We start from the raw sequence: 13844 nt of genomic DNA, 5'->3' as shown, positions 1-13844 counted from the left end.
GGATTTAGTAGAGTACAGATTGGAAAAGATAAGGGAATTAATAGACAACAGAGACGAAAGACAGGAAATCCCTATAATAAAATTATCTGAATTGACGGAAACCTTAAAAGAGGTTAAAAACGGAAAAGCCGCAGGGCCTGGAGACATTCCCATAGAGCTGGTTAAATATGGGCCGACTGCACTTTTAGAATTAATAGTAGACCTTTTCAATAAATGTATGTGTGCAGACCAGGGAATTCCTAAAGATTGGACTAAACCTTATATAAGCTCCATATATAAGAGAGGGAATAAAAAAGGCTGTTCCAATTATAGAGGTATTAGTGTGACGAGCTCTGTGGGCCGGTTGTACGGCAGAATATTAAAGAAGAGGGTTAAAAGACAGATACAAGATATTGAAGAACAAAGCGGCTTTCGTACCGGGAGATCCTGCCTTGATAATATATTTATCCTACGACAAATAATTGAAAAGCGTGTCGAAAGAAGTAGAGAGACCCATTTGGTATTTATAGACCTTGAGAAAGCATATGATAGTGTCCCGTTAAAGAAAATGTTTGAGGTCCTCGAAAGGTTCGGATTGGATTCGACGTATATCCGAGCGATATATAAATTGTACGAAAATGCAGTTAGTTGTGTAAAAAATGAAACCAGAACCTCAAATGAATTTAAAGTTACTAAAGGCCTAAAGCAAGGATGCTGTTTGCCACCGACACTCTTTAAAATATACGTCCAAGAAGAATTGAGAAATTGGAGAAATAAATGTAGATTCATGGGCATCGAAGTGGTACAAGAAACTCTGTATACATTGTTGTTTGCAAATGATCAGGTGGTGGTTGCAACCTATGAGGAAGATATAAATTATATGAATCGAAAATTATTTGAGGAATATGCCAAATGGGGGCTTACTGTAAACATAAGCAAAACAGAATATTTAAAAATTGGAGGAAATACCACAGATCTGAGGCTTGAAAACGGAGTCATAAAAGGCTGCAACCAGTATAAATATCTAGGAAGCATCATATCAGCAGATGGCAGAGTTAAGATAGATGTACAAAACCGAATAAGCCAAGGAAAAAAATGCATACGAATACTGAATTCATTACTGTGGTCTAATAAAATAAGGATGCATACCAAACTTCGCGTATACAGAGCAATTGTAGAAACAATTACCACATATGGTGCCGAATGTTGGACGATGACAAAGAATGAACGAGATAAAGTAGACGTCGTGGAAATGGATTATCTTAGAAGGTCATGTTGAGTATCGAGAATGGAAAGAATCAGGAATAAGGAAATACGAAACCGTACAGGAATTAGAGATACTCTTACAGAGAACACAAGGAAGGCAATTACAATGGTATGGTCACGTGATGAGAATGGAGGAGGAGCGGTGGCTAAAGAAAGCCTTAATGTGTGTTTCGCCAGAAAGAAGGAAAAGGGGAAGACCATTAAATTCCTGGAGAAGAGAAATTACAAAAACAATGCAATCTAGAGGCTTAGAAGAGAGAGATTGGAGAGATAGGAAAAGATGGAGGCTGAAATGCGGGAAGCGGCAATCGCCGTAGGACCCCCGTTATATGATGATGAAACATCTGTATAAGTTTTTTTCAGCTTTTTTCTTCATTGACTGGTGTATTTAGCAAAGCATTCAATACGATATAAATTAACAGCGTAATGCGAGCGTTGGAGGAAAGTTGTAAAGATTATTGGTACTCCAAACTGATCGAAAATTTGTACAATAATGAAACGATGACTTTAAGACTACACAAAGATACAAATATATAAAAATCAAATGAGCAAGCAGATAAGGAGACATGTTATTTCCCAAACTCCCTTCATGAAAACATGCTTTCAAACAATTGGAGTGGTACGCCAATGTAATCAATGTCGACGGAGAAATGCTCTTTTACCTAGATTCGCAGCGACATAGTTCTGATAACAAATAACTTAAAAGAGATTGGTTGGTACTGATTACTAAATTAGATGTCGCCTAGAAAGAAGTTGGTTTAAACATTGAAAGGAAACTTGGAAATACACAATACATGATAAATCTGTGATCCAAAGAAGAATGGAAGGGTCGTTACTTAAACTGACTCACAGAGACAGGATTAAAAACCAAGAAATAAGAAGAACAGGCATCACAGATATTATTATATTGTTAAGCAAAAGGTAGACTAGCTACATGATGGAAAGACGACGTCAAAAGAATCGCTGGAAATTGGTTACAGAAAGCTCAAGGCCGACAGAACTCGAGAAATTAAGAAAGGCCTTTGTTCAACTTGGAAAATATTGAAGTTGTTTAACTTGGTTAAGGCTGGATGATAAAGAGATATGAAGATACTTAGTAAAATAAGCATCTGCAAAAAAGCTCCTACACAGGGAAAGAAATAAAACCATAAACGACATATACAAAGTTAATGACATTAACAATGGGATACTAAAAAAGTGAATACTAATAGAATGGACAAAAACCAAAATATTACCGGAAATAAGAGAAATGATACTTAGTAAAAAGACGCTTCAAGACAGAGGACGAAGTAAAAGCATAGTTAATGACAATAATATATATAGTAGTAGGTATACTTAAAAAGTGAATACTAACCAAATGGAAAAAGAAAGTGCGGGGCGGATCGCTAGAGATAAATTACCAGAAAGTAATCGGAAAGTAGGCCATTCTCAAAAATGGTCTAGCGATAATCTAAGTAAAGAGAGAAAGGTGCATGAGCAATAAATGAACAATTTGCAAAATAATAAAAAGAAAGAAGAAAACTAAAACTGCATTTGTAAATAGATATAAACAGAATATTAATTTCCAGTGGTTACAACGAGATCATAGTTATAATTTTTATTTAGCTTTATATTGATATCCAAAGCCTAAAAAAAGTAATAAAAATTATTTACCGGTCATAATTTAGCCATAAAAATCTAAGTATAATAAATAAAAATAAAGTAAATAATACTTACATACTTAAACTTGTTATCTTCTAAAAACTACATAAAATAATACTATCAAGCAAAAGAAGCTGTAGTATCTTTTTAATACAACAGCTTCTCACGTCCCATACGGAAAACTACGCATTTCATTTGCACACAAAAGTTATCAATGTGTGCTTAAACCTTTATTTCAATATTTATTTTATATTATGATTTGAAGTCCATATTCTTAATACAGTGTTAAGGAACTTTATGTTCGGTATTTAAATTAGTTTAAGAATAATTAAGTAGATGAACTAGTTTCTTGTTTACTTTTACTAATGTTTAATTAACTTTTTATAAAAAAACTGTTGTTTTTGACCAAACGTTGATATATTATTTTGTAAATTTGAGTTTATAGACCAAGAGCTGGCGAAAAATTCTTAATATTTTATATGAGCTTATAAAATTGAAGATAAATAAACAGCCTGCAGTTCTCAAAACTACTGGACTACAAATAAATAAAGGCAAACTTACACAGCACTGTACAGACAATAATACTCTAACGGTGAATGGTCAACAGCTTAAAGAACCAGCTGCTACCTGGCGAGCATGAGGGACAGTACGGGAGGTACAGAAAAAAATGACAAGAAAAATTGATCTGGCAAAGAAAATATTCAAATACCTAAACAACATTAGCACAAACCTTAAAATATTTGGTTCGACCTCAAAACCTTCGTATGAAGCAGAAACTTGAAAGTTAGACAAAATATTCGTAACAAACGTACAAAAAATTTTTAACAAATTTCTAAGAATTATATGCAACATTTTCTGTTTAAATTTTTCCAGTTTTACACTTAGAAAATTAAAAAAGAACACATTGTGACCAGGTCTAAATTTTAACATGTCAATTAAGATAAGGGTAGGGCGACCGCTAAACAAATGAAGAAGAATTACACAATGATAGTTGAAGAGAGAGAACAAAACACGTAGAAAGGTACAGACAGCAGCAAAGAACAGAAAAATATGGAAGGACCCATGTAAGAAATTAGACGACCTTCAATAGAGACATGACTGGCGTATGCTCCATGAGTAGCTAAGCAATTATCCGAGATCAAGTTCAATGTTGTTACCTTCCAGCAGAAGAGGGGTAGAAATAGTTTTTTTAAACGAAAATCTAGAATGTATTACACAAAAGTTGCCTGGTTTTAGCTATGAGGAAAAACAGAAACGTTTCAATAGAGTTTGTACTACAAAGCATGGCAAGTAAGCATGACTTCTTAAAAAAGTATAATGAGAAGCTTTATAGCAAAGACGTACCAAACCAAGGCTTACAAAGGCAATACATTGGCTACAAACTACGTTTTGCATGAAAGCATGACTGCAGAGACTCGTTTGCGCAGGTAAGAGCATGTGTAGGGACGGCAAGATGGTATCGCACGCAGGCCTCTAAGCGCGGCCTGTACTCTGGTCGAAATGCTGAAGATTTTATTCGTGCAGTTTTAAGTTCTACGGTTTTACTTGCAATGTGTGGCCGGAAGTTAGGCCCGTTCTTCGGTCCAGCAAAAGTTTTAAAAGGCAAGTGAGTGATATAAGAAGCATTTCAAAACCATTTTTAATTGAATTTATAGAGTTGTACAATTGACGGCATAGCAGAGTAGAAATATTTCGACAGAAATAAAAAAAATGAAGAAAATTAACATACAAGATAATCTTTCATGAAGAGATATAGAACGGCTTATAGCAAATCAGTGTAAGCTGTTTTATCCATTCTAAGATAACCATTCCAGTCTTCAGGATCTTCTCTCAAATCTTCAGTTAAGTTAACATGTAAATGTGTGCTTCTCCATAGGAGCCACTTTTTACTCCACTTACTTCTACAGCGCAGCGTCGTTGCTTGTTTGTTTATTGCTTTTTTATTAATAAATACTAGAATAAAACATTCATTGAAAAAACCTGTTCGGTACTCGTCTTCGTGTCGAGCTCTCGAAACACTGAAAATTGCACAGTCCAATTTTTATGTAGCCTTCACGTGTAGACGACGTACGGTGTTTCGTCTTTTTGTTCCGTCATACCTGCACGGTGTTGAACTGCTCAAGCAAAACTTAGTGTGTATCCGGACCATTAATCCGTCATTGTTTGTGTAATGAGCTACCATTTTTAAGACTACAAAAGTATTCAGTAATCAACCGAAAAAGCACTTACGTGTAAAAACATTGGCGGCAAGCCTAAATACCTCAGCACTAAATATTTAATTCTTGTTCGGTCATAACCTGAGCGGCGCTCTGAGTACACGAACAACCGTGGAAAGAATTTGTTGTATTTTAATCGTGCTGTTTTAACGTCACCGCGTTGATATAATTGAACTACCTGCGTTTTTTCTTATGGTCTCAGCCCAAGAGAGACAACTTTTGGCGTGGTAAGATGAAATTGAAGCAGAGAATAATGAAAATAAACCTGGTTTACAAGATGAAGAAGACAGTAATACAGAGCAATGTGAAAATTTAGGCCATAATAGAGACTCGGAATTGTTAGCAGATGACAATGATGTGGCTTCCGTTTGTCATAAAGGTGATCCAGTTTATCTTGGAAAAGATGGTATAACAAAATAAGCTGTTCAGTCACAGCGAAAAAACAGTCACACACGTAGGAGCAACATAATTACTCGTCTACCAGGTGTAAAAAAAATAGCGAAAAATATGTTAACACCAATTGAATGCTGGAAATTGTTTTTCTCGAACGAAATGATAAACAAAATTATGCAATATATCAATACGTATTTAGTAAAAATACGCAACCAGTTTTCTCGTGAAAGGGTTGGAGTATGTACGAATAGTGATGAAATTAGAGCACTATTTTTCTTGTTGTACTTAGCAAAGCTTCTCATGTAAATCTCGACAATCTTTGGACTAAAAATGGAATAGCTTCAGAATGTTTTAGGGCAGTTATGGCAAATAATTCTTTATCCTCCTTTGTGCACTACGCTTTGACGATATTTAGTCCAGAGCAGAACGACGAAAGCATGACAAACTTGCACCCATTAGAAAAGTTTTTGATGAGTTTTTGAAAAATTGCATGGCTTCCTTTACAGTTGAAATGTATTGCTGCATTGACGAGATGCTTAAAGGCTTTCTGGGAAAATGTATCTTTCACCATTAAGCCAGCAAAATATGGGATAAAAAAGCTTGCACTTGTTGATTCGCGAACTTTTTATACAGCAAAGTTGTAAATATATGCTGGAAAGCAGCCAGGCCCCTTTGAGATATATACTAGACCTAGAAGTGTGGTTAAACGTATGATAGATCCAAGCATACTGGACGTAACATTACTTGCTACAACTGGTTTACGTCCATTCCACTGGCTACTGACTTGCTACATAATTACAGGATAACTCTAGTAGGAACCCCGAAAAGGAATAAACTACAAATGCCTCCTCTTTTTGTAGCTACAAAAGGAAGACCATCAAATAGCAGCATTTTTGGCTATGGTAAAGACTCTTTTACGTTCTTTTACGTACTATCATACGTTCCCAATAAAAACAAAAATGTTCTGATGTTATCTACGTTTCATGATGATGACACAATTCATGAAGAAACGGGTGAAAACTTTAAACCGCAGGTTATAACCTTCTACAATACGACAAAGGGAGCAGTGGATGTTGTGGACCAGATGAAATGTTATTACTCCGTTTCTTGAATAAGTTGCCGATGGTCACTAACAGTCTTTTTTTCATTGAAGAATATCGCAGGAATAAATACTCAGGTAATTTATTATAGCAATACGAATACTAAATTAGAACGCCGCAAATATCGCCGTATAAATTAAGAGAATCAGAGAATCAGACCCCACCTGATAAGTCGTGCATCAATAACAACATTACGACTTCAGCTAAGACGCCAAGCAGGTCTTGGCAAGCAAAGATAGAGTCAAATGTTTTTACTCTACTTGAAGTAAAAATACAAAACCACTTCAAGGTGTGCAGATTGCTCAAAAGCTTTCCTAACACCCGCGCTGCGCTTTCAAGAGCGCAGCTTTCCTAACACCCCAACACCGCTAACATAGTACTCTCTATCTTTCTATCTCTCTCTCTCTCTCTCTCTCTCTCTCTCTCTCTCTCTCTCTTTCTCTTTCTCTCCTTCTTTCTCTCTATTTCTTATCACATTGTATAATATAATACGAAGAATATTTACACATTATCGTCATACTTAATTATTTAGTACGTATTGCTCAAAAATACAATCGACGCTATTTCACCTTCTACACTGATAGTGTAGTCAAATGAAAATTACCCTATTGAACTATATGTAATTAGGATTGGCGTTGAACTCTATTATTTATTATAACTTTCATTGGTTCTGCAGTCACCGCCAATACTTGCTGAATGGAGTTTTTCAAGTCATAAATGAAGACATTTATGACTTGAAATTGTCAATGTAGAATTTGGTTATCAATGTGTATTTAAAAGTAAACATTTAAGTAAACATTCAATACAATATTAAGTTTTTGATGTCAGTATTATTTTCCAAAATTTAGAACAAATTAATAAGTGTCACTAAATAGTTCGCCAATTAGATATAAATAGACAACAGTTGGAATAGTTGTTTGTATACTTACCGATTAGAATTAAAAGGGAATGTGCTCAACTCTCAAATTTGTCTAGGAAAGTACTAGACAGAAGACAAGAGGTATCAGGAGTGAATGTTGGTGGCTCAAACTTAGCCCAAGTAGAATCAGAAAAAGATATCACTGTTGTAAGAAAGACAGTGAAACATGATACAATTGTCAGTTATGTCACAAATTTGTAGGTCTTACTTATGCTTAAATCGTGCGCATAGAGTTGCATAAATTTTGTTATTTTGGTCCTAATAAGTGAGTTGGTTTGAACATGAATTTTGGAAAGATACAACACATGACAAATCTGGTACCAAACGAAAATCCAAAAGTCGACTGCAACGAAATAGGATTAGTTCATAAATATAAATAATTATGCCATGAAATCCAAATTGCCACGGACAAACAAACTGCTGAACTGTAAAGAAAAACTTTGGCATGGGTCGCATATGGAGCTCTATCAGACATCTTTACGAGCAGCATGCCAAATTATTTGAAAAAGAAGACGTTTGTTCAAGGTGTGCTTATAATCATGACTTACGGCACCGAAACACTTTCCTTAACTCAGGCTACAGTAACTAAACTAAGGATAGCTACCAAAGAAGAATAGAACGCTCGCGACTTGTACTGACTCTCAGGGTTTTCTCTTTAGAACTTCATTATTTTCAATCGTATGTTGAAATTGTTTACTTTTAAGTATGCTTTTTGTTGTCTGTCCTCATAGATTTTTGTATTCTTTTACTTATCTCTCTAAGATCATAATGTTCTTTGCTTATATTACTTTGCATTTTCCTCCTTTTTTCCATTTTCCGTGCTTTTTAGTATGTAATACTTATATAATTTAAACCCACGCAATGCCTTAGGTTAAAGAACAAGTACCTCAAAAGTTTATTGAAGATGGTCTAATAACACCGAAAACGTTCTTTCTGAACAAATGCAACAATTTTAATCCGATTTATTTTTTATTAAATACATATCAATTACAACAGAAGTTTTTCCTTTAAGAGAAAGTTTTTTTCAATAATTGATTTGGATTGATATTTTATGTTTTTTTTAATGTGTCTGGTGTCAAGGTCAAAACTTGAAACTTCTGGGAAACGATTAGTTGATGCTGCTCTGGCCATGAAAACTTTCGCTTTAATTCATAAAACGTATCCAATAATCTTGTTCCATAACTATTTTTTTACTATTTTGCTATTATAATAATCATATTTTAAAAATACAATTATTTTGCCATAAAAAATACAATTTTACTCAGTGAGCACTATGTTTTAAACGTAATTATTTCTTTTAATAAAGCTAAATATGAATTTTCTTGTACAAATGCAAAAACTATTATAGAACTATCTCCCTTATCTCACAAGTCAGCAAAATAATGCTACACATTGTAAATGACAGAATGACAGCTTTTCTACAAAGAGAAATACCTCAAGAGCAAACTGGTTTTATCAAAGGCAGAGGTACTCGAGAATACCTTATGAATAAAAGACAAATAATAGAAAAATCTAGGGAATTTACTATCTTACTATACATTTGTTTTATAGATAATCGCAAAGCGTTTGACAGAGTAAAATGGCAACACTTATGGCAGATACTAAAAGAAGTAGGTGTACCACAATACTTAATTTCGATCATAACGAAACTATATGACATGCTATGGACTAGTTAAACTGCTGGATACACTTTTCAATTAATTCCATCCAGAATAATGCGTCAGTCAAGTATGTATTCTGTCTCCACAATTATTTATTGTATATGGGGAGCACATTAGAAGAACAGCGCTTGAAGACTGAGGAAATCTCAATAAATGACCAAAAAATAAATAATCTACGTTTTGCAGATGGCACAGCCTTCTTGCAAATAGTCAACAAGAGTTAGTTGATCTCATACGACTGGTTGAAAACGACAGTCAAATATTTGGCCTGCAGCTAAACATATCAAAGACAAAGATCATAATAATCATAAATACAAAACCACGATTTACCACGGTTTGAGGTTGTGCGCTCATTCCTACCTATATTTGAGATAATTGATCACAAACACAGGATCACTATAGGAAGAAATAAAACGTAGATGTGATTTAGCAAAAGTCGCCATAGGAAAGATAGCCAAAATATGGAAGGACTTTTAAATTTCACGAACTCTAAAAATGAGGTTGACCAACTGCTTAATATTCTCAATACTGACATATGAATGTGAATCTTCAACCCTTTGACAAGCGAAAAGAAAAAAGACAGAAGAGACTGAAATGTTCTGTTGGAAAAGAATGTTATAAATTCTGTGGACCAACCACACGATAAATATTTCAATTTTAAATGAGTTAAAGATCAGCCAGCCACTTCTCAGCTAAGTTAATCTCCAACAATTAAAATAGTTTGGAATAGTTTGGATAATTGATAAGAACAGACACAGAAAACGTAGTAAGACTTGTTATCCAAGAAAATATAGAACGTCAAAGATTACGAACCATCCACCAAATTACAGAAGCTAAAGATCTATGCATGAGTTAAAAGAAATGATCAGAGACAATGAACTTGGGAGATGGACAATGCATGCCATCACGATGACCACTACACGCTCTTAGGGGGATTAGTACTGAAGAGAGAAAAAAGAGATGCATTTGTATTAACCTGACATAACTATGTTTAAAGAATCACCTGCCATCGATATTTAAAACATACACGCAGATTTTTAAGCTCCGAAATTTTGCGTCTTCCGGGCTCTCGTTTATTATAATCTTTGTAATATTATTTGGCAGCGTTCTTAAAATTCCAGCAATTGTTCTGTGACAAAAATCTGAATACTGAGCTGAGACTGAGGTTTGTTGAATGTTACGTCTGGTCCCAACTATTGTACGAAGTAAAAACATGGACGTTAAAAGCGCAAATGGTTAAGAAGCTTAAAGCCTTTAAACTTTGGATATATCGGAGAATGTTGAGAATTTCATGGACTACCAGGATCACCAATGAGGAAGTGCTGAGAAGGATGGGTCGAGACAAAAAATTGTTGAAAACAATAAAAGTACGCAAGACTGCATACCTTGGACACATACTGAGAAATGATAAATATAGTCTTCTGCAGGTCATCATGCAGGGTAAAGTCGATGGCAAAAAGGGAATAGGTAGAAAGAGGAAGTCATGGCTGCGAAATATTCGAGACTGAACAAACATGACTGTATACCCTGTTCACAATTTGTTGATAGCTCACTACAAGTTTAATCCTAATTAGAAAACTGAAATACAGGGAGGATAAGTAATACGATATAATAGTAAAAACCAACCTAAAACTGACGGTTTAAGACGTTTTCGACTAACCCACCTTATATCTGAAGGAATACAATACGTTATAATCCTATTACGGGGGTATTTTGAATGGTTAGATATGAACGACCAGTTTCGTAGAGTATATGATTGAAACATTTATTTGAACTAAATAAATATATTTTTTAAATTGTACTTATGTAAATTGTATTTTTTAATAAAACTTATTTATTTTATTCAAAAATAAAAAGTTTCTTGCCATTTGTAAAAGATACATTTATTTAATTAAGGATAAAGGCGCCAAATGTCGCCTGGCAAAATTTCCAATGTGTTTTAAATGTATCCATTATTTTCGAATCCGGAGAAAACTAATAAATATTTTTGAAAAATTTAAACGCAGAATGAAAGATTACATTATTACTCAGGGCAGAAAGTCTCTGAAAACTTCTACAGTGTTTATTTTAATATGTTATGTAACAGGGGTGAAAATAAAAAAAAAATATAGTATAATTTTTAATTGAAAATATTGCATGCAAAAGAAACTTTTTATTTATTCTAAAAAATATTTCATTCTGCTTTTAAATTTTTCAAAAAAGCTTTTTAGTTTTCTCAGGATTTGAAAAAAAAATGGATACATTTAAAACACATTGAACATTTTGACAGGCGACATTTTGCGCCTTTCCCCTTTAATACCTTACGATTACAACTACTATTACTTACCTTATATAATTACGATTAGAAAACTATTCAAATTCAAAATAAATAGGATCAACTTCGGAATCCGAGTCGTCTTGAGGGTTAATAATTAGGTTAATAATCTCTACGGTCGTATCAATTATGTTATCAAGATCCCACATTTTTTGTTCTTCTTCTATTACATGTCTTACTGCATCTTTCCAGTTTTGTTTTGTAATATGTTATAAAGACTCGTATAACAAGTCACGTACAACTTGTATTTTATATGACGTATTTTTTCTAGCCACATAACTTTTCATTTGTGCTCAAATAAGTTCAATTGGATTTATTTCGCAGTGGTAGAGTGGAAGTCTAAAGACTGTGATGTTTCGCCTTTCCGCCATTTTGTCAACTACGTATTTCTTGAACTTAGATTTGTGTTGCCGGGCAATTTTTAAAAGTTCTGCTTTTACCATTCCATCTTCGTAAGGCAGATACTTATTCCGCAGCCAGTCAAGAATATCCTGTTTCTTCCACGCATTTGTTAGAAGTCTTTCTACTAGTCGTGAATGATAAGGTAATTATAGTATTAGGAATCTAATACTATAATTGAATTTGGTGGTATGTATTCAATCATTTGCTCAAAATACTCTTCGAAAACATCAGCTGTCATCTCCTTGTGATAGTCTTTTGTGCTTTTGGAATAAAATTCCAACAAACCATGCTTAGCAAATCCTTTTTCACTGCCAATGTGAGAAATTATTAATCTACTGCCTTTACTAGAAGGTGGGGAGATACCAGTAGACCAACCTTCCACAAAGGCTTGCCTGGAGCTTAATATATTTTTATCTGACCAAATTTTTTTTAGAGTATGACCTGAGTTTACCCACGTTTCATCCTGGTAGAAGATGGGCCTTTTTTCAGCCCGGAATTTTCGTATGAATCTTAGATAATTTCTTCTCTAACATCATCTTCTCCTCCTGGTCAATCAAAAGTGATTTTCGGTCTGATTTCTCCCACCGGAAATTTAATTCTTTTAAAACTTGCCACAATTTAGTTCGTCCGATATGAGGCAAATCCGGGTCGTCTCTAACTTCTTGTAAAATTTTGTTTAGGTTTGGTATTTCTTTTTTGAAAAAAAAATCCATGAATTTTCCTTCAAATACCATTTTTGGCAAATTCATCAATTTCAATAGGCTTTTTCCCTCTCTTTAAGTGTTCGTTTGTGTTTGGGTTAGCTATACCGTGTGTTTTTCTTTCTGATAGGAACCTATATAAAGGTAACCCTCCTACGCCAGTCAAGGTGGCACAACTTTCGACTATGTTGCGAACAGTGTTTGTGGGATTCTGAGAAACCAGAGCATCGTGAACATTCAGGACAATAGACTTCTCTCTTGGTGAATAGACAGACTTGCTGACTGTACGCAACAGTACCGGTGTAAAACTTGATGATGAAGCCATCACAAACAATCCAACAAAACGAGCACGAGCGAAAGGTACGTATATGTTCGTAGGTATATGGAATAAAAAATCACTCACGAACTGCATATAATTCACAAAAGAAATGTTCGAGACCCTAATTACTGCCGTAGACGCGGACACACCGACGAGCCGTAAATTACATGCGATCAAAAACGTAGTAAACAAAAAAATTGTTTTCGTTCGTAATAACTTCACCCTTTTAAGTTAAGTTTCGAATATAAACTGAACAAACGAGGCACGTGGCCAAAGCATACCCATTATATTATTAAAAATCTGAAGAATTCCATCCTAATTATCTTGCAACGAATAGTACCTTCGGATATGAATTCCAGGTTTTCTAGTAAAGTGATTAAACGCGAAGATTAGTATTGAAAAATCCAAAGAGATAAGGTATTCTTATTTACAAAATTGTTAATGGTTAAATTCTTATTTTTATTAATATAATATAATTACATAACATTATCCGTGAAAGTTTTAATTGTTTTTTTGCTAAATATATTAGTATTAAAATAATATTAATATTATATATATATATATATATATATATATATATATATATATATATATATATATATAACAGTATTAAAAAATATTATATTATTATTTAACGAATAAACACCTCAGGAACGCCTATGGTTTACGACCGTTTTATGAGTTTGAGGCACATTTCGTGCTCTCAACAATTTATAAACGGAGAATAGACGAAAGACGTCCACGTTGCAAAAGACAGAAAAACTTTTAGAAATGTGGTCGCCAACCTCCGTTAATAGGGACGGCATAGGAAGAAGAAGAATATTATTTGAAGCAGACTACATAATTAATCATTTGTTTAAGATCTTACCGAATTTATGTTTATCAATAATTCTTTTTATTTTTTTAATCTTAAAAGCACACATATCGATTTGT

The 13844-nt window shown here is 33.9% G+C and overlaps 1 protein-coding gene across 2 annotated transcripts in view; it reads right to left on the bottom strand.

The window, feature by feature from the left end:
• LOC140435034 (prestin-like) overlaps positions 1-3187 on the bottom strand; it is a 75478-nt gene extending 72291 nt beyond the window's left edge. The window contains exon 1 of one of the 2 annotated variants that reach the window (XM_072523713.1): positions 2966-3187. The gene's annotated coding sequence lies outside the window, so the exon portion shown is untranslated. Of the gene's footprint in view, positions 1-2961 lie in introns of both variants that reach the window. The other variant, XM_072523710.1, reaches the window with a different exon arrangement.
• Positions 3188-13844: the final 10657 nt, after the last annotated feature.

Source organism: Diabrotica undecimpunctata, chromosome 2 (assembly GCF_040954645.1).
Source record: "Diabrotica undecimpunctata isolate CICGRU chromosome 2, icDiaUnde3, whole genome shotgun sequence".
In the NCBI taxonomy this organism is placed as follows: Eukaryota; Metazoa; Arthropoda; class Insecta; order Coleoptera; family Chrysomelidae; genus Diabrotica; species Diabrotica undecimpunctata.
Note: the sequence above shows the minus strand (reverse complement) of the source record. Positions and strands in the feature narration are given on the sequence as shown.